A 19953-nucleotide genomic window follows, 5' to 3' on the forward strand; every position below is an offset into this window, starting at 1 on the left:
CGGGACGGAAGGGGGGACAGGCGCCAATGCAAATGCACCGCGCAAATTACGCAAAAATCTGGAAGCGCGGCGTGTGTCAGGCAGGTGAGAAAGCTTCCGTCGCTCCAGCAGGACACTGCCACACCCCGCGCAGTCCCGCCGCCACCCGGCCGCGCGCAAGCCCAGCGCCGGATAACAGGAACAAGGTGCGTCGCCAGCGAGTGTCGGAGGCCACACGCACTAAACGAATGACAGGCGGTGCACCGAGCAGCTGTGTTGTGCGTCTCACCCGCGTTCGGCAGTCGCCTATGAGACGCCGAGGCGAGCGCGCACTCCGCGCCACCTTCGAGGTGGAAGGACGTGCTTTGCGTCAAATGTGCCACGGAAAGCGGCGATTTTTTCATTTTTACGTCGCTACACCTGCCAGCCCTCTTTTCATACTAACTTTCAGGTGTTGACAAAGATGCTTCCACAAGCATTTTAAATTACTGTATCAAACGTCAGATACGAAATTACAGTAATGAACTCAGTTTGAGCAAGAATGCGCGAAGGATGTGTCCTAGAACTCCTTGAAAATAACGACACACTACGAATCGAAGGATGAGTTCTGAAATAAGTCAGGGCCTACTGTTTTGTAGCAGTGCTAAATTCCGCAAAGTAAATAAACAAAAAAAAAAAAAAACAAAAAAAAAAAAAAAAACAAAGAAATAAAATCTTCCGTTCTCGTCCGATCACCGAAGTGAAGCAACAACGTTAGTAGTACTCGGAAGGGTGAGCGCCTGGGAACTCTGGCTGCCTTCATTTTTCGCTTTTTAGTCGCTACTCCTGCCAGCCCTCTTCCCATACCACCTTTCTGTTGTGACAAAGAGACTTCCTTAAGCATTTGAAACGGCCGTAAGGTACGAAACTGCAGTAATTAACTCAGTTTGAAGGAGAATGTGCCAACCAAGTTTGCCAGGAAGTCTTTGAAAACGACAAAACAGTACGAATCGGGCGGTATGCTCCGAAATACGTTAGCGCCTGCCTATCGTTCTGCAGCGGCGTACAGCTCCAAATTCGATCTGTAATCATAAATTTATTCTTTTGTCGTCTCGCCTCCTCCCGCAGACGTTTCTCGCGCTTGTGCTGTCATATGGACGGCGACCCGAGCGGCAGCGAGCGGCAGTCGAGCAAAGTCGGGACAAGTCGGGACGGAAGGGGGGACAGGCGCCAATGCAAATGCACCGCGCAAATTACGCAAAAATCTGGAAGCGCGGCGTGTGTCAGGCAGGTGAGAAAGCTTCCGTCGCTCCAGCAGGACACTGCCACACCCCGCGCAGTCCCGCCGCCACCCGGCCGCGCGCAAGCCCAGCGCCGGATAACAGGAACAAGGTGCGTCGCCAGCGAGTGTCGGAGGCCACACGCACTAAACGAATGACAGGCGGTGCACCGAGCAGCTGTGTTGTGCGTCTCACCCGCGTTCGGCAGTCGCCTATGAGACGCCGAGGCGAGCGCGCACTCCGCGCCACCTTCGAGGTGGAAGGACGTGCTTTGCGTCAAATGTGCCACGGAAAGCGGCGATTGCGTGTGTTGGGAGAAGAGGCGAATGCTTCTTGTGTGGTGCGGCTACTGTATAAGGACGCCAACGGCCATACCATGTTGAATACACCGGTTCTCGTCCGATCACCGAAGTTAAGCAACATCGGGCCCGGTTAGTACTTGGATGGGTGACCGCCTGGGAACACCGGGTGCTGTTGGCTCTACCTCATTTTTTCATTTTTACGTCGCTACACCTGCCAGCCCTCTTTTCATACTAACTTTCAGGTGTTGACAAAGATGCTTCCACAAGCATTTTAAATTACTGTATCAAACGTCAGATACGAAATTACAGTAATGAACTCAGTTTGAGCAAGAATGCGCGAAGGATGTGTCCTAGAACTCCTTGAAAATAACGACACACTACGAATCGAAGGATGAGTTCTGAAATAAGTCAGGGCCTACTGTTTTGTAGCAGTGCTAAATTCCGCAAAGTAAATAAACAAAAAAAAAAAAACAAAAAAAAAAAAAAAAACAAAGAAATAAAATCTTCCGTTCTCGTCCGATCACCGAAGTGAAGCAACAACGTTAGTAGTACTCGGAAGGGTGAGCGCCTGGGAACTCTGGCTGCCTTCATTTTTCGCTTTTTAGTCGCTACTCCTGCCAGCCCTCTTCCCATACCACCTTTCTGTTGTGACAAAGAGACTTCCTTAAGCATTTGAAACGGCCGTAAGGTACGAAACTGCAGTAATTAACTCAGTTTGAAGGAGAATGTGCCAACCAAGTTTGCCAGGAAGTCTTTGAAAACGACAAAACAGTACGAATCGGGCGGTATGCTCCGAAATACGTTAGCGCCTGCCTATCGTTCTGCAGCGGCGTACAGCTCCAAATTCGATCTGTAATCATAAATTTATTCTTTTGTCGTCTCGCCTCCTCCCGCAGACGTTTCTCGCGCTTGTGCTGTCATATGGACGGCGACCCGAGCGGCAGCGAGCGGCAGTCGAGCAAAGTCGGGACAAGTCGGGACGGAAGGGGGGACAGGCGCCAATGCAAATGCACCGCGCAAATTACGCAAAAATCTGGAAGCGCGGCGTGTGTCAGGCAGGTGAGAAAGCTTCCGTCGCTCCAGCAGGACACTGCCACACCCCGCGCAGTCCCGCCGCCACCCGGCCGCGCGCAAGCCCAGCGCCGGATAACAGGAACAAGGTGCGTCGCCAGCGAGTGTCGGAGGCCACACGCACTAAACGAATGACAGGCGGTGCACCGAGCAGCTGTGTTGTGCGTCTCACCCGCGTTCGGCAGTCGCCTATGAGACGCCGAGGCGAGCGCGCACTCCGCGCCACCTTCGAGGTGGAAGGACGTGCTTTGCGTCAAATGTGCCACGGAAAGCGGCGATTGCGTGTGTTGGGAGAAGAGGCGAATGCTTCTTGTGTGGTGCGGCTACTGTATAAGGACGCCAACGGCCATACCATGTTGAATACACCGGTTCTCGTCCGATCACCGAAGTTAAGCAACATCGGGCCCGGTTAGTACTTGGATGGGTGACCGCCTGGGAACACCGGGTGCTGTTGGCTCTACCTCATTTTTTCATTTTTACGTCGCTACACCTGCCAGCCCTCTTTTCATACTAACTTTCAGGTGTTGACAAAGATGCTTCCACAAGCATTTTAAATTACTGTATCAAACGTCAGATACGAAATTACAGTAATGAACTCAGTTTGAGCAAGAATGCGCGAAGGATGTGTCCTAGAACTCCTTGAAAATAACGACACACTACGAATCGAAGGATGAGTTCTGAAATAAGTCAGGGCCTACTGTTTTGTAGCAGTGCTAAATTCCGCAAAGTAAATAAACAAAAAAAAAAAAACAAAAAAAAAAAAAAAACAAAGAAATAAAATCTTCCGTTCTCGTCCGATCACCGAAGTGAAGCAACAACGTTAGTAGTACTCGGAAGGGTGAGCGCCTGGGAACTCTGGCTGCCTTCATTTTTCGCTTTTTAGTCGCTACTCCTGCCAGCCCTCTTCCCATACCACCTTTCTGTTGTGACAAAGAGACTTCCTTAAGCATTTGAAACGGCCGTAAGGTACGAAACTGCAGTAATTAACTCAGTTTGAAGGAGAATGTGCCAACCAAGTTTGCCAGGAAGTCTTTGAAAACGACAAAACAGTACGAATCGGGCGGTATGCTCCGAAATACGTTAGCGCCTGCCTATCGTTCTGCAGCGGCGTACAGCTCCAAATTCGATCTGTAATCATAAATTTATTCTTTTGTCGTCTCGCCTCCTCCCGCAGACGTTTCTCGCGCTTGTGCTGTCATATGGACGGCGACCCGAGCGGCAGCGAGCGGCAGTCGAGCAAAGTCGGGACAAGTCGGGACGGAAGGGGGGACAGGCGCCAATGCAAATGCACCGCGCAAATTACGCAAAAATCTGGAAGCGCGGCGTGTGTCAGGCAGGTGAGAAAGCTTCCGTCGCTCCAGCAGGACACTGCCACACCCCGCGCAGTCCCGCCGCCACCCGGCCGCGCGCAAGCCCAGCGCCGGATAACAGGAACAAGGTGCGTCGCCAGCGAGTGTCGGAGGCCACACGCACTAAACGAATGACAGGCGGTGCACCGAGCAGCTGTGTTGTGCGTCTCACCCGCGTTCGGCAGTCGCCTATGAGACGCCGAGGCGAGCGCGCACTCCGCGCCACCTTCGAGGTGGAAGGACGTGCTTTGCGTCAAATGTGCCACGGAAAGCGGCGATTTTTTCATTTTTACGTCGCTACACCTGCCAGCCCTCTTTTCATACTAACTTTCAGGTGTTGACAAAGATGCTTCCACAAGCATTTTAAATTACTGTATCAAACGTCAGATACGAAATTACAGTAATGAACTCAGTTTGAGCAAGAATGCGCGAAGGATGTGTCCTAGAACTCCTTGAAAATAACGACACACTACGAATCGAAGGATGAGTTCTGAAATAAGTCAGGGCCTACTGTTTTGTAGCAGTGCTAAATTCCGCAAAGTAAATAAACAAAAAAAAAAAAAAACAAAAAAAAAAAAAAAAACAAAGAAATAAAATCTTCCGTTCTCGTCCGATCACCGAAGTGAAGCAACAACGTTAGTAGTACTCGGAAGGGTGAGCGCCTGGGAACTCTGGCTGCCTTCATTTTTCGCTTTTTAGTCGCTACTCCTGCCAGCCCTCTTCCCATACCACCTTTCTGTTGTGACAAAGAGACTTCCTTAAGCATTTGAAACGGCCGTAAGGTACGAAACTGCAGTAATTAACTCAGTTTGAAGGAGAATGTGCCAACCAAGTTTGCCAGGAAGTCTTTGAAAACGACAAAACAGTACGAATCGGGCGGTATGCTCCGAAATACGTTAGCGCCTGCCTATCGTTCTGCAGCGGCGTACAGCTCCAAATTCGATCTGTAATCATAAATTTATTCTTTTGTCGTCTCGCCTCCTCCCGCAGACGTTTCTCGCGCTTGTGCTGTCATATGGACGGCGACCCGAGCGGCAGCGAGCGGCAGTCGAGCAAAGTCGGGACAAGTCGGGACGGAAGGGGGGACAGGCGCCAATGCAAATGCACCGCGCAAATTACGCAAAAATCTGGAAGCGCGGCGTGTGTCAGGCAGGTGAGAAAGCTTCCGTCGCTCCAGCAGGACACTGCCACACCCCGCGCAGTCCCGCCGCCACCCGGCCGCGCGCAAGCCCAGCGCCGGATAACAGGAACAAGGTGCGTCGCCAGCGAGTGTCGGAGGCCACACGCACTAAACGAATGACAGGCGGTGCACCGAGCAGCTGTGTTGTGCGTCTCACCCGCGTTCGGCAGTCGCCTATGAGACGCCGAGGCGAGCGCGCACTCCGCGCCACCTTCGAGGTGGAAGGACGTGCTTTGCGTCAAATGTGCCACGGAAAGCGGCGATTGCGTGTGTTGGGAGAAGAGGCGAATGCTTCTTGTGTGGTGCGGCTACTGTATAAGGACGCCAACGGCCATACCATGTTGAATACACCGGTTCTCGTCCGATCACCGAAGTTAAGCAACATCGGGCCCGGTTAGTACTTGGATGGGTGACCGCCTGGGAACACCGGGTGCTGTTGGCTCTACCTCATTTTTTCATTTTTACGTCGCTACACCTGCCAGCCCTCTTTTCATACTAACTTTCAGGTGTTGACAAAGATGCTTCCACAAGCATTTTAAATTACTGTATCAAACGTCAGATACGAAATTACAGTAATGAACTCAGTTTGAGCAAGAATGCGCGAAGGATGTGTCCTAGAACTCCTTGAAAATAACGACACACTACGAATCGAAGGATGAGTTCTGAAATAAGTCAGGGCCTACTGTTTTGTAGCAGTGCTAAATTCCGCAAAGTAAATAAACAAAAAAAAAAAAACAAAAAAAAAAAAAAAAACAAAGAAATAAAATCTTCCGTTCTCGTCCGATCACCGAAGTGAAGCAACAACGTTAGTAGTACTCGGAAGGGTGAGCGCCTGGGAACTCTGGCTGCCTTCATTTTTCGCTTTTTAGTCGCTACTCCTGCCAGCCCTCTTCCCATACCACCTTTCTGTTGTGACAAAGAGACTTCCTTAAGCATTTGAAACGGCCGTAAGGTACGAAACTGCAGTAATTAACTCAGTTTGAAGGAGAATGTGCCAACCAAGTTTGCCAGGAAGTCTTTGAAAACGACAAAACAGTACGAATCGGGCGGTATGCTCCGAAATACGTTAGCGCCTGCCTATCGTTCTGCAGCGGCGTACAGCTCCAAATTCGATCTGTAATCATAAATTTATTCTTTTGTCGTCTCGCCTCCTCCCGCAGACGTTTCTCGCGCTTGTGCTGTCATATGGACGGCGACCCGAGCGGCAGCGAGCGGCAGTCGAGCAAAGTCGGGACAAGTCGGGACGGAAGGGGGGACAGGCGCCAATGCAAATGCACCGCGCAAATTACGCAAAAATCTGGAAGCGCGGCGTGTGTCAGGCAGGTGAGAAAGCTTCCGTCGCTCCAGCAGGACACTGCCACACCCCGCGCAGTCCCGCCGCCACCCGGCCGCGCGCAAGCCCAGCGCCGGATAACAGGAACAAGGTGCGTCGCCAGCGAGTGTCGGAGGCCACACGCACTAAACGAATGACAGGCGGTGCACCGAGCAGCTGTGTTGTGCGTCTCACCCGCGTTCGGCAGTCGCCTATGAGACGCCGAGGCGAGCGCGCACTCCGCGCCACCTTCGAGGTGGAAGGACGTGCTTTGCGTCAAATGTGCCACGGAAAGCGGCGATTGCGTGTGTTGGGAGAAGAGGCGAATGCTTCTTGTGTGGTGCGGCTACTGTATAAGGACGCCAACGGCCATACCATGTTGAATACACCGGTTCTCGTCCGATCACCGAAGTTAAGCAACATCGGGCCCGGTTAGTACTTGGATGGGTGACCGCCTGGGAACACCGGGTGCTGTTGGCTCTACCTCATTTTTTCATTTTTACGTCGCTACACCTGCCAGCCCTCTTTTCATACTAACTTTCAGGTGTTGACAAAGATGCTTCCACAAGCATTTTAAATTACTGTATCAAACGTCAGATACGAAATTACAGTAATGAACTCAGTTTGAGCAAGAATGCGCGAAGGATGTGTCCTAGAACTCCTTGAAAATAACGACACACTACGAATCGAAGGATGAGTTCTGAAATAAGTCAGGGCCTACTGTTTTGTAGCAGTGCTAAATTCCGCAAAGTAAATAAACAAAAAAAAAAAAACAAAAAAAAAAAAAAAACAAAGAAATAAAATCTTCCGTTCTCGTCCGATCACCGAAGTGAAGCAACAACGTTAGTAGTACTCGGAAGGGTGAGCGCCTGGGAACTCTGGCTGCCTTCATTTTTCGCTTTTTAGTCGCTACTCCTGCCAGCCCTCTTCCCATACCACCTTTCTGTTGTGACAAAGAGACTTCCTTAAGCATTTGAAACGGCCGTAAGGTACGAAACTGCAGTAATTAACTCAGTTTGAAGGAGAATGTGCCAACCAAGTTTGCCAGGAAGTCTTTGAAAACGACAAAACAGTACGAATCGGGCGGTATGCTCCGAAATACGTTAGCGCCTGCCTATCGTTCTGCAGCGGCGTACAGCTCCAAATTCGATCTGTAATCATAAATTTATTCTTTTGTCGTCTCGCCTCCTCCCGCAGACGTTTCTCGCGCTTGTGCTGTCATATGGACGGCGACCCGAGCGGCAGCGAGCGGCAGTCGAGCAAAGTCGGGACAAGTCGGGACGGAAGGGGGGACAGGCGCCAATGCAAATGCACCGCGCAAATTACGCAAAAATCTGGAAGCGCGGCGTGTGTCAGGCAGGTGAGAAAGCTTCCGTCGCTCCAGCAGGACACTGCCACACCCCGCGCAGTCCCGCCGCCACCCGGCCGCGCGCAAGCCCAGCGCCGGATAACAGGAACAAGGTGCGTCGCCAGCGAGTGTCGGAGGCCACACGCACTAAACGAATGACAGGCGGTGCACCGAGCAGCTGTGTTGTGCGTCTCACCCGCGTTCGGCAGTCGCCTATGAGACGCCGAGGCGAGCGCGCACTCCGCGCCACCTTCGAGGTGGAAGGACGTGCTTTGCGTCAAATGTGCCACGGAAAGCGGCGATTTTTTCATTTTTACGTCGCTACACCTGCCAGCCCTCTTTTCATACTAACTTTCAGGTGTTGACAAAGATGCTTCCACAAGCATTTTAAATTACTGTATCAAACGTCAGATACGAAATTACAGTAATGAACTCAGTTTGAGCAAGAATGCGCGAAGGATGTGTCCTAGAACTCCTTGAAAATAACGACACACTACGAATCGAAGGATGAGTTCTGAAATAAGTCAGGGCCTACTGTTTTGTAGCAGTGCTAAATTCCGCAAAGTAAATAAACAAAAAAAAAAAAAAAACAAAAAAAAAAAAAAAACAAAGAAATAAAATCTTCCGTTCTCGTCCGATCACCGAAGTGAAGCAACAACGTTAGTAGTACTCGGAAGGGTGAGCGCCTGGGAACTCTGGCTGCCTTCATTTTTCGCTTTTTAGTCGCTACTCCTGCCAGCCCTCTTCCCATACCACCTTTCTGTTGTGACAAAGAGACTTCCTTAAGCATTTGAAACGGCCGTAAGGTACGAAACTGCAGTAATTAACTCAGTTTGAAGGAGAATGTGCCAACCAAGTTTGCCAGGAAGTCTTTGAAAACGACAAAACAGTACGAATCGGGCGGTATGCTCCGAAATACGTTAGCGCCTGCCTATCGTTCTGCAGCGGCGTACAGCTCCAAATTCGATCTGTAATCATAAATTTATTCTTTTGTCGTCTCGCCTCCTCCCGCAGACGTTTCTCGCGCTTGTGCTGTCATATGGACGGCGACCCGAGCGGCAGCGAGCGGCAGTCGAGCAAAGTCGGGACAAGTCGGGACGGAAGGGGGGACAGGCGCCAATGCAAATGCACCGCGCAAATTACGCAAAAATCTGGAAGCGCGGCGTGTGTCAGGCAGGTGAGAAAGCTTCCGTCGCTCCAGCAGGACACTGCCACACCCCGCGCAGTCCCGCCGCCACCCGGCCGCGCGCAAGCCCAGCGCCGGATAACAGGAACAAGGTGCGTCGCCAGCGAGTGTCGGAGGCCACACGCACTAAACGAATGACAGGCGGTGCACCGAGCAGCTGTGTTGTGCGTCTCACCCGCGTTCGGCAGTCGCCTATGAGACGCCGAGGCGAGCGCGCACTCCGCGCCACCTTCGAGGTGGAAGGACGTGCTTTGCGTCAAATGTGCCACGGAAAGCGGCGATTTTTTCATTTTTACGTCGCTACACCTGCCAGCCCTCTTTTCATACTAACTTTCAGGTGTTGACAAAGATGCTTCCACAAGCATTTTAAATTACTGTATCAAACGTCAGATACGAAATTACAGTAATGAACTCAGTTTGAGCAAGAATGCGCGAAGGATGTGTCCTAGAACTCCTTGAAAATAACGACACACTACGAATCGAAGGATGAGTTCTGAAATAAGTCAGGGCCTACTGTTTTGTAGCAGTGCTAAATTCCGCAAAGTAAATAAACAAAAAAAAAAAAAAAACAAAAAAAAAAAAAAAAACAAAGAAATAAAATCTTCCGTTCTCGTCCGATCACCGAAGTGAAGCAACAACGTTAGTAGTACTCGGAAGGGTGAGCGCCTGGGAACTCTGGCTGCCTTCATTTTTCGCTTTTTAGTCGCTACTCCTGCCAGCCCTCTTCCCATACCACCTTTCTGTTGTGACAAAGAGACTTCCTTAAGCATTTGAAACGGCCGTAAGGTACGAAACTGCAGTAATTAACTCAGTTTGAAGGAGAATGTGCCAACCAAGTTTGCCAGGAAGTCTTTGAAAACGACAAAACAGTACGAATCGGGCGGTATGCTCCGAAATACGTTAGCGCCTGCCTATCGTTCTGCAGCGGCGTACAGCTCCAAATTCGATCTGTAATCATAAATTTATTCTTTTGTCGTCTCGCCTCCTCCCGCAGACGTTTCTCGCGCTTGTGCTGTCATATGGACGGCGACCCGAGCGGCAGCGAGCGGCAGTCGAGCAAAGTCGGGACAAGTCGGGACGGAAGGGGGGACAGGCGCCAATGCAAATGCACCGCGCAAATTACGCAAAAATCTGGAAGCGCGGCGTGTGTCAGGCAGGTGAGAAAGCTTCCGTCGCTCCAGCAGGACACTGCCACACCCCCGCGCAGTCCCGCCGCCACCCGGCCGCGCGCAAGCCCAGCGCCGGATAACAGGAACAAGGTGCGTCGCCAGCGAGTGTCGGAGGCCACACGCACTAAACGAATGACAGGCGGTGCACCGAGCAGCTGTGTTGTGCGTCTCACCCGCGTTCGGCAGTCGCCTATGAGACGCCGAGGCGAGCGCGCACTCCGCGCCACCTTCGAGGTGGAAGGACGTGCTTTGCGTCAAATGTGCCACGGAAAGCGGCGATTGCGTGTGTTGGGAGAAGAGGCGAATGCTTCTTGTGTGGTGCGGCTACTGTATAAGGACGCCAACGGCCATACCATGTTGAATACACCGGTTCTCGTCCGATCACCGAAGTTAAGCAACATCGGGCCCGGTTAGTACTTGGATGGGTGACCGCCTGGGAACACCGGGTGCTGTTGGCTCTACCTCATTTTTTCATTTTTACGTCGCTACACCTGCCAGCCCTCTTTTCATACTAACTTTCAGGTGTTGACAAAGATGCTTCCACAAGCATTTTAAATTACTGTATCAAACGTCAGATACGAAATTACAGTAATGAACTCAGTTTGAGCAAGAATGCGCGAAGGATGTGTCCTAGAACTCCTTGAAAATAACGACACACTACGAATCGAAGGATGAGTTCTGAAATAAGTCAGGGCCTACTGTTTTGTAGCAGTGCTAAATTCCGCAAAGTAAATAAACAAAAAAAAAAAAACAAAAAAAAAAAAAAAAACAAAGAAATAAAATCTTCCGTTCTCGTCCGATCACCGAAGTGAAGCAACAACGTTAGTAGTACTCGGAAGGGTGAGCGCCTGGGAACTCTGGCTGCCTTCATTTTTCGCTTTTTAGTCGCTACTCCTGCCAGCCCTCTTCCCATACCACCTTTCTGTTGTGACAAAGAGACTTCCTTAAGCATTTGAAACGGCCGTAAGGTACGAAACTGCAGTAATTAACTCAGTTTGAAGGAGAATGTGCCAACCAAGTTTGCCAGGAAGTCTTTGAAAACGACAAAACAGTACGAATCGGGCGGTATGCTCCGAAATACGTTAGCGCCTGCCTATCGTTCTGCAGCGGCGTACAGCTCCAAATTCGATCTGTAATCATAAATTTATTCTTTTGTCGTCTCGCCTCCTCCCGCAGACGTTTCTCGCGCTTGTGCTGTCATATGGACGGCGACCCGAGCGGCAGCGAGCGGCAGTCGAGCAAAGTCGGGACAAGTCGGGACGGAAGGGGGGACAGGCGCCAATGCAAATGCACCGCGCAAATTACGCAAAAATCTGGAAGCGCGGCGTGTGTCAGGCAGGTGAGAAAGCTTCCGTCGCTCCAGCAGGACACTGCCACACCCCGCGCAGTCCCGCCGCCACCCGGCCGCGCGCAAGCCCAGCGCCGGATAACAGGAACAAGGTGCGTCGCCAGCGAGTGTCGGAGGCCACACGCACTAAACGAATGACAGGCGGTGCACCGAGCAGCTGTGTTGTGCGTCTCACCCGCGTTCGGCAGTCGCCTATGAGACGCCGAGGCGAGCGCGCACTCCGCGCCACCTTCGAGGTGGAAGGACGTGCTTTGCGTCAAATGTGCCACGGAAAGCGGCGATTTTTTTCATTTTTACGTCGCTACACCTGCCAGCCCTCTTTTCATACTAACTTTCAGGTGTTGACAAAGATGCTTCCACAAGCATTTTAAATTACTGTATCAAACGTCAGATACGAAATTACAGTAATGAACTCAGTTTGAGCAAGAATGCGCGAAGGATGTGTCCTAGAACTCCTTGAAAATAACGACACACTACGAATCGAAGGATGAGTTCTGAAATAAGTCAGGGCCTACTGTTTTGTAGCAGTGCTAAATTCCGCAAAGTAAATAAACAAAAAAAAAAAAAACAAAAAAAAAAAAAAAAACAAAGAAATAAAATCTTCCGTTCTCGTCCGATCACCGAAGTGAAGCAACAACGTTAGTAGTACTCGGAAGGGTGAGCGCCTGGGAACTCTGGCTGCCTTCATTTTTCGCTTTTTAGTCGCTACTCCTGCCAGCCCTCTTCCCATACCACCTTTCTGTTGTGACAAAGAGACTTCCTTAAGCATTTGAAACGGCCGTAAGGTACGAAACTGCAGTAATTAACTCAGTTTGAAGGAGAATGTGCCAACCAAGTTTGCCAGGAAGTCTTTGAAAACGACAAAACAGTACGAATCGGGCGGTATGCTCCGAAATACGTTAGCGCCTGCCTATCGTTCTGCAGCGGCGTACAGCTCCAAATTCGATCTGTAATCATAAATTTATTCTTTTGTCGTCTCGCCTCCTCCCGCAGACGTTTCTCGCGCTTGTGCTGTCATATGGACGGCGACCCGAGCGGCAGCGAGCGGCAGTCGAGCAAAGTCGGGACAAGTCGGGACGGAAGGGGGGACAGGCGCCAATGCAAATGCACCGCGCAAATTACGCAAAAATCTGGAAGCGCGGCGTGTGTCAGGCAGGTGAGAAAGCTTCCGTCGCTCCAGCAGGACACTGCCACACCCCGCGCAGTCCCGCCGCCACCCGGCCGCGCGCAAGCCCAGCGCCGGATAACAGGAACAAGGTGCGTCGCCAGCGAGTGTCGGAGGCCACACGCACTAAACGAATGACAGGCGGTGCACCGAGCAGCTGTGTTGTGCGTCTCACCCGCGTTCGGCAGTCGCCTATGAGACGCCGAGGCGAGCGCGCACTCCGCGCCACCTTCGAGGTGGAAGGACGTGCTTTGCGTCAAATGTGCCACGGAAAGCGGCGATTGCGTGTGTTGGGAGAAGAGGCGAATGCTTCTTGTGTGGTGCGGCTACTGTATAAGGACGCCAACGGCCATACCATGTTGAATACACCGGTTCTCGTCCGATCACCGAAGTTAAGCAACATCGGGCCCGGTTAGTACTTGGATGGGTGACCGCCTGGGAACACCGGGTGCTGTTGGCTCTACCTCATTTTTTCATTTTTACGTCGCTACACCTGCCAGCCCTCTTTTCATACTAACTTTCAGGTGTTGACAAAGATGCTTCCACAAGCATTTTAAATTACTGTATCAAACGTCAGATACGAAATTACAGTAATGAACTCAGTTTGAGCAAGAATGCGCGAAGGATGTGTCCTAGAACTCCTTGAAAATAACGACACACTACGAATCGAAGGATGAGTTCTGAAATAAGTCAGGGCCTACTGTTTTGTAGCAGTGCTAAATTCCGCAAAGTAAATAAACAAAAAAAAAAAAACAAAAAAAAAAAAAAAAAACAAAGAAATAAAATCTTCCGTTCTCGTCCGATCACCGAAGTGAAGCAACAACGTTAGTAGTACTCGGAAGGGTGAGCGCCTGGGAACTCTGGCTGCCTTCATTTTTCGCTTTTTAGTCGCTACTCCTGCCAGCCCTCTTCCCATACCACCTTTCTGTTGTGACAAAGAGACTTCCTTAAGCATTTGAAACGGCCGTAAGGTACGAAACTGCAGTAATTAACTCAGTTTGAAGGAGAATGTGCCAACCAAGTTTGCCAGGAAGTCTTTGAAAAACGACAAAACAGTACGAATCGGGCGGTATGCTCCGAAATACGTTAGCGCCTGCCTATCGTTCTGCAGCGGCGTACAGCTCCAAATTCGATCTGTAATCATAAATTTATTCTTTTGTCGTCTCGCCTCCTCCCGCAGACGTTTCTCGCGCTTGTGCTGTCATATGGACGGCGACCCGAGCGGCAGCGAGCGGCAGTCGAGCAAAGTCGGGACAAGTCGGGACGGAAGGGGGGACAGGCGCCAATGCAAATGCACCGCGCAAATTACGCAAAAATCTGGAAGCGCGGCGTGTGTCAGGCAGGTGAGAAAGCTTCCGTCGCTCCAGCAGGACACTGCCACACCCCGCGCAGTCCCGCCGCCACCCGGCCGCGCGCAAGCCCAGCGCCGGATAACAGGAACAAGGTGCGTCGCCAGCGAGTGTCGGAGGCCACACGCACTAAACGAATGACAGGCGGTGCACCGAGCAGCTGTGTTGTGCGTCTCACCCGCGTTCGGCAGTCGCCTATGAGACGCCGAGGCGAGCGCGCACTCCGCGCCACCTTCGAGGTGGAAGGACGTGCTTTGCGTCAAATGTGCCACGGAAAGCGGCGATTGCGTGTGTTGGGAGAAGAGGCGAATGCTTCTTGTGTGGTGCGGCTACTGTATAAGGACGCCAACGGCCATACCATGTTGAATACACCGGTTCTCGTCCGATCACCGAAGTTAAGCAACATCGGGCCCGGTTAGTACTTGGATGGGTGACCGCCTGGGAACACCGGGTGCTGTTGGCTCTACCTCATTTTTTCATTTTTACGTCGCTACACCTGCCAGCCCTCTTTTCATACTAACTTTCAGGTGTTGACAAAGATGCTTCCACAAGCATTTTAAATTACTGTATCAAACGTCAGATACGAAATTACAGTAATGAACTCAGTTTGAGCAAGAATGCGCGAAGGATGTGTCCTAGAACTCCTTGAAAATAACGACACACTACGAATCGAAGGATGAGTTCTGAAATAAGTCAGGGCCTACTGTTTTGTAGCAGTGCTAAATTCCGCAAAGTAAATAAACAAAAAAAAAAAAAACAAAAAAAAAAAAAAAACAAAGAAATAAAATCTTCCGTTCTCGTCCGATCACCGAAGTGAAGCAACAACGTTAGTAGTACTCGGAAGGGTGAGCGCCTGGGAACTCTGGCTGCCTTCATTTTTCGCTTTTTAGTCGCTACTCCTGCCAGCCCTCTTCCCATACCACCTTTCTGTTGTGACAAAGAGACTTCCTTAAGCATTTGAAACGGCCGTAAGGTACGAAACTGCAGTAATTAACTCAGTTTGAAGGAGAATGTGCCAACCAAGTTTGCCAGGAAGTCTTTGAAAACGACAAAACAGTACGAATCGGGCGGTATGCTCCGAAATACGTTAGCGCCTGCCTATCGTTCTGCAGCGGCGTACAGCTCCAAATTCGATCTGTAATCATAAATTTATTCTTTTGTCGTCTCGCCTCCTCCCGCAGACGTTTCTCGCGCTTGTGCTGTCATATGGACGGCGACCCGAGCGGCAGCGAGCGGCAGTCGAGCAAAGTCGGGACAAGTCGGGACGGAAGGGGGGACAGGCGCCAATGCAAATGCACCGCGCAAATTACGCAAAAATCTGGAAGCGCGGCGTGTGTCAGGCAGGTGAGAAAGCTTCCGTCGCTCCAGCAGGACACTGCCACACCCCGCGCAGTCCCGCCGCCACCCGGCCGCGCGCAAGCCCAGCGCCGGATAACAGGAACAAGGTGCGTCGCCAGCGAGTGTCGGAGGCCACACGCACTAAACGAATGACAGGCGGTGCACCGAGCAGCTGTGTTGTGCGTCTCACCCGCGTTCGGCAGTCGCCTATGAGACGCCGAGGCGAGCGCGCACTCCGCGCCACCTTCGAGGTGGAAGGACGTGCTTTGCGTCAAATGTGCCACGGAAAGCGGCGATTTTTTCATTTTTACGTCGCTACACCTGCCAGCCCTCTTTTCATACTAACTTTCAGGTGTTGACAAAGATGCTTCCACAAGCATTTTAAATTACTGTATCAAACGTCAGATACGAAATTACAGTAATGAACTCAGTTTGAGCAAGAATGCGCGAAGGATGTGTCCTAGAACTCCTTGAAAATAACGACACACTACGAATCGAAGGATGAGTTCTGAAATAAGTCAGGGCCTACTGTTTTGTAGCAGTGCTAAATTCCGCAAAGTAAATAAACAAAAAAAAAAAAAAACAAAAAAAAAAAAAAAACAAAGAAATAAAATCTTCCGTTCTCGTCCGATCACCGAAGTGAAGCAACAACGTTAGTAGTACTCGGAAGGGTGAGCGCCTGGGAACTCTGGCTGCCTTCATTTTTCGCTTTTTAGTCGCTACTCCTGCCAGCCCTCTTCCCATACCACCTTTCTGTTGTGACAAAGAGACTTCCTTAAGCATTTGAAACGGCCGTAAGGTACGAAACTGCAGTAATTAACTCAGTTTGAAGGAGAATGTGCCAACCAAGTTTGCCAGGAAGTCTTTGAAAACGACAAAACAGTACGAATCGGGCGGTATGCTCCGAAATACGTTAGCGCCTGCCTATCGTTCTGCAGCGGCGTACAGCTCCAAATTCGATCTGTAATCATAAATTTATTCTTTTGTCGTCTCGCCTCCTCCCGCAGACGTTTCTCGCGCTTGTGCTGTCATATGGACGGCGACCCGAGCGGCAGCGAGCGGCAGTCGAGCAAAGTCGGGACAAGTCGGGACGGAAGGGGGGACAGGCGCCAATGCAAATGCACCGCGCAAATTACGCAAAAATCTGGAAGCGCGGCGTGTGTCAGGCAGGTGAGAAAGCTTCCGTCGCTCCAGCAGGACACTGCCACACCCCGCGCAGTCCCGCCGCCACCCGGCCGCGCGCAAGCCCAGCGCCGGATAACAGGAACAAGGTGCGTCGCCAGCGAGTGTCGGAGGCCACACGCACTAAACGAATGACAGGCGGTGCACCGAGCAGCTGTGTTGTGCGTCTCACCCGCGTTCGGCAGTCGCCTATGAGACGCCGAGGCGAGCGCGCACTCCGCGCCACCTTCGAGGTGGAAGGACGTGCTTTGCGTCAAATGTGCCACGGAAAGCGGCGATTGCGTGTGTTGGGAGAAGAGGCGAATGCTTCTTGTGTGGTGCGGCTACTGTATAAGGACGCCAACGGCCATACCATGTTGAATACACCGGTTCTCGTCCGATCACCGAAGTTAAGCAACATCGGGCCCGGTTAGTACTTGGATGGGTGACCGCCTGGGAACACCGGGTGCTGTTGGCTCTACCTCATTTTTTCATTTTTACGTCGCTACACCTGCCAGCCCTCTTTTCATACTAACTTTCAGGTGTTGACAAAGATGCTTCCACAAGCATTTTAAATTACTGTATCAAACGTCAGATACGAAATTACAGTAATGAACTCAGTTTGAGCAAGAATGCGCGAAGGATGTGTCCTAGAACTCCTTGAAAATAACGACACACTACGAATCGAAGGATGAGTTCTGAAATAAGTCAGGGCCTACTGTTTTGTAGCAGTGCTAAATTCCGCAAAGTAAATAAACAAAAAAAAAAAAAACAAAAAAAAAAAAAAAAACAAAGAAATAAAATCTTCCGTTCTCGTCCGATCACCGAAGTGAAGCAACAACGTTAGTAGTACTCGGAAGGGTGAGCGCCTGGGAACTCTGGCTGCCTTCATTTTTCGCTTTTTAGTCGCTACTCCTGCCAGCCCTCTTCCCATACCACCTTTCTGTTGTGACAAAGAGACTTCCTTAAGCATTTGAAACGGCCGTAAGGTACGAAACTGCAGTAATTAACTCAGTTTGAAGGAGAATGTGCCAACCAAGTTTGCCAGGAAGTCTTTGAAAACGACAAAACAGTACGAATCGGGCGGTATGCTCCGAAATACGTTAGCGCCTGCCTATCGTTCTGCAGCGGCGTACAGCTCCAAATTCGATCTGTAATCATAAATTTATTCTTTTGTCGTCTCGCCTCCTCCCGCAGACGTTTCTCGCGCTTGTGCTGTCATATGGACGGCGACCCGAGCGGCAGCGAGCGGCAGTCGAGCAAAGTCGGGACAAGTCGGGACGGAAGGGGGGACAGGCGCCAATGCAAATGCACCGCGCAAATTACGCAAAAATCTGGAAGCGCGGCGTGTGTCAGGCAGGTGAGAAAGCTTCCGTCGCTCCAGCAGGACACTGCCACACCCCGCGCAGTCCCGCCGCCACCCGGCCGCGCGCAAGCCCAGCGCCGGATAACAGGAACAAGGTGCGTCGCCAGCGAGTGTCGGAGGCCACACGCACTAAACGAATGACAGGCGGTGCACCGAGCAGCTGTGTTGTGCGTCTCACCCGCGTTCGGCAGTCGCCTATGAGACGCCGAGGCGAGCGCGCACTCCGCGCCACCTTCGAGGTGGAAGGACGTGCTTTGCGTCAAATGTGCCACGGAAAGCGGCGATTGCGTGTGTTGGGAGAAGAGGCGAATGCTTCTTGTGTGGTGCGGCTACTGTATAAGGACGCCAACGGCCATACCATGTTGAATACACCGGTTCTCGTCCGATCACCGAAGTTAAGCAACATCGGGCCCGGTTAGTACTTGGATGGGTGACCGCCTGGGAACACCGGGTGCTGTTGGCTCTACCTCATTTTTTTCATTTTTACGTCGCTACACCTGCCAGCCCTCTTTTCATACTAACTTTCAGGTGTTGACAAAGATGCTTCCACAAGCATTTTAAATTACTGTATCAAACGTCAGATACGAAATTACAGTAATGAACTCAGTTTGAGCAAGAATGCGCGAAGGATGTGTCCTAGAACTCCTTGAAAATAACGACACACTACGAATCGAAGGATGAGTTCTGAAATAAGTCAGGGCCTACTGTTTTGTAGCAGTGCTAAATTCCGCAAAGTAAATAAACAAAAAAAAAAAAACAAAAAAAAAAAAAAAAACAAAGAAATAAAATCTTCCGTTCTCGTCCGATCACCGAAGTGAAGCAACAACGTTAGTAGTACTCGGAAGGGTGAGCGCCTGGGAACTCTGGCTGCCTTCATTTTTCGCTTTTTAGTCGCTACTCCTGCCAGCCCTCTTCCCATACCACCTTTCTGTTGTGACAAAGAGACTTCCTTAAGCATTTGAAACGGCCGTAAGGTACGAAACTGCAGTAATTAACTCAGTTTGAAGGAGAATGTGCCAACCAAGTTTGCCAGGAAGTCTTTGAAAACGACAAAACAGTACGAATCGGGCGGTATGCTCCGAAATACGTTAGCGCCTGCCTATCGTTCTGCAGCGGCGTACAGCTCCAAATTCGATCTGTAATCATAAATTTATTCTTTTGTCGTCTCGCCTCCTCCCGCAGACGTTTCTCGCGCTTGTGCTGTCATATGGACGGCGACCCGAGCGGCAGCGAGCGGCAGTCGAGCAAAGTCGGGACAAGTCGGGACGGAAGGGGGGACAGGCGCCAATGCAAATGCACCGCGCAAATTACGCAAAAATCTGGAAGCGCGGCGTGTGTCAGGCAGGTGAGAAAGCTTCCGTCGCTCCAGCAGGACACTGCCACACCCCGCGCAGTCCCGCCGCCACCCGGCCGCGCGCAAGCCCAGCGCCGGATAACAGGAACAAGGTGCGTCGCCAGCGAGTGTCGGAGGCCACACGCACTAAACGAATGACAGGCGGTGCACCGAGCAGCTGTGTTGTGCGTCTCACCCGCGTTCGGCAGTCGCCTATGAGACGCCGAGGCGAGCGCGCACTCCGCGCCACCTTCGAGGTGGAAGGACGTGCTTTGCGTCAAATGTGCCACGGAAAGCGGCGATTGCGTGTGTTGGGAGAAGAGGCGAATGCTTCTTGTGTGGTGCGGCTACTGTATAAGGACGCCAACGGCCATACCATGTTGAATACACCGGTTCTCGTCCGATCACCGAAGTTAAGCAACATCGGGCCCGGTTAGTACTTGGATGGGTGACCGCCTGGGAACACCGGGTGCTGTTGGCTCTACCTCATTTTTTCATTTTTACGTCGCTACACCTGCCAGCCCTCTTTTCATACTAACTTTCAGGTGTTGACAAAGATGCTTCCACAAGCATTTTAAATTACTGTATCAAACGTCAGATACGAAATTACAGTAATGAACTCAGTTTGAGCAAGAATGCGCGAAGGATGTGTCCTAGAACTCCTTGAAAATAACGACACACTACGAATCGAAGGATGAGTTCTGAAATAAGTCAGGGCCTACTGTTTTGTAGCAGTGC

At 51.2% G+C, this 19953-nt stretch overlaps 10 non-coding genes across 10 annotated transcripts; all 10 read left to right on the forward strand.

Moving 5' to 3' along the window:
• Positions 1-1599: 1599 nt before the first annotated feature.
• Positions 1600-1718, forward strand: LOC126143182 (5S ribosomal RNA). The gene has a single exon (XR_007529670.1). It is a non-coding gene; the product is annotated as a 5S ribosomal RNA (ribosomal RNA).
• Positions 1719-2949: 1231 nt separating this feature from the next.
• LOC126143183 (5S ribosomal RNA) lies at positions 2950-3068 on the forward strand. Its single transcript, XR_007529671.1, has one exon. It is a non-coding gene; the product is annotated as a 5S ribosomal RNA (ribosomal RNA).
• Positions 3069-5463: 2395 nt separating this feature from the next.
• Positions 5464-5582, forward strand: LOC126143184 (5S ribosomal RNA). Its single transcript, XR_007529672.1, has one exon. It is a non-coding gene; the product is annotated as a 5S ribosomal RNA (ribosomal RNA).
• A 1231-nt stretch (positions 5583-6813) lies between these two features.
• Positions 6814-6932, forward strand: LOC126143185 (5S ribosomal RNA). The gene has a single exon (XR_007529673.1). It is a non-coding gene; the product is annotated as a 5S ribosomal RNA (ribosomal RNA).
• Positions 6933-10494: 3562 nt separating this feature from the next.
• LOC126143186 (5S ribosomal RNA) lies at positions 10495-10613 on the forward strand. The gene has a single exon (XR_007529674.1). It is a non-coding gene; the product is annotated as a 5S ribosomal RNA (ribosomal RNA).
• Positions 10614-13009: 2396 nt separating this feature from the next.
• On the forward strand, positions 13010-13128 carry LOC126143189 (5S ribosomal RNA). Its single transcript, XR_007529676.1, has one exon. It is a non-coding gene; the product is annotated as a 5S ribosomal RNA (ribosomal RNA).
• Positions 13129-14361: 1233 nt separating this feature from the next.
• LOC126143190 (5S ribosomal RNA) lies at positions 14362-14480 on the forward strand. Its single transcript, XR_007529677.1, has one exon. It is a non-coding gene; the product is annotated as a 5S ribosomal RNA (ribosomal RNA).
• A 2395-nt stretch (positions 14481-16875) lies between these two features.
• On the forward strand, positions 16876-16994 carry LOC126143191 (5S ribosomal RNA). The gene has a single exon (XR_007529678.1). It is a non-coding gene; the product is annotated as a 5S ribosomal RNA (ribosomal RNA).
• A 1232-nt stretch (positions 16995-18226) lies between these two features.
• LOC126143192 (5S ribosomal RNA) lies at positions 18227-18345 on the forward strand. Its single transcript, XR_007529679.1, has one exon. It is a non-coding gene; the product is annotated as a 5S ribosomal RNA (ribosomal RNA).
• Positions 18346-19577: 1232 nt separating this feature from the next.
• On the forward strand, positions 19578-19696 carry LOC126143193 (5S ribosomal RNA). The gene has a single exon (XR_007529680.1). It is a non-coding gene; the product is annotated as a 5S ribosomal RNA (ribosomal RNA).
• The last annotated feature ends 257 nt before the right edge of the window (positions 19697-19953 follow it).

Source organism: Schistocerca cancellata, unplaced genomic scaffold, assembly GCF_023864275.1.
Source record: "Schistocerca cancellata isolate TAMUIC-IGC-003103 unplaced genomic scaffold, iqSchCanc2.1 HiC_scaffold_787, whole genome shotgun sequence".
In the NCBI taxonomy this organism is placed as follows: Eukaryota; Metazoa; Arthropoda; class Insecta; order Orthoptera; family Acrididae; genus Schistocerca; species Schistocerca cancellata.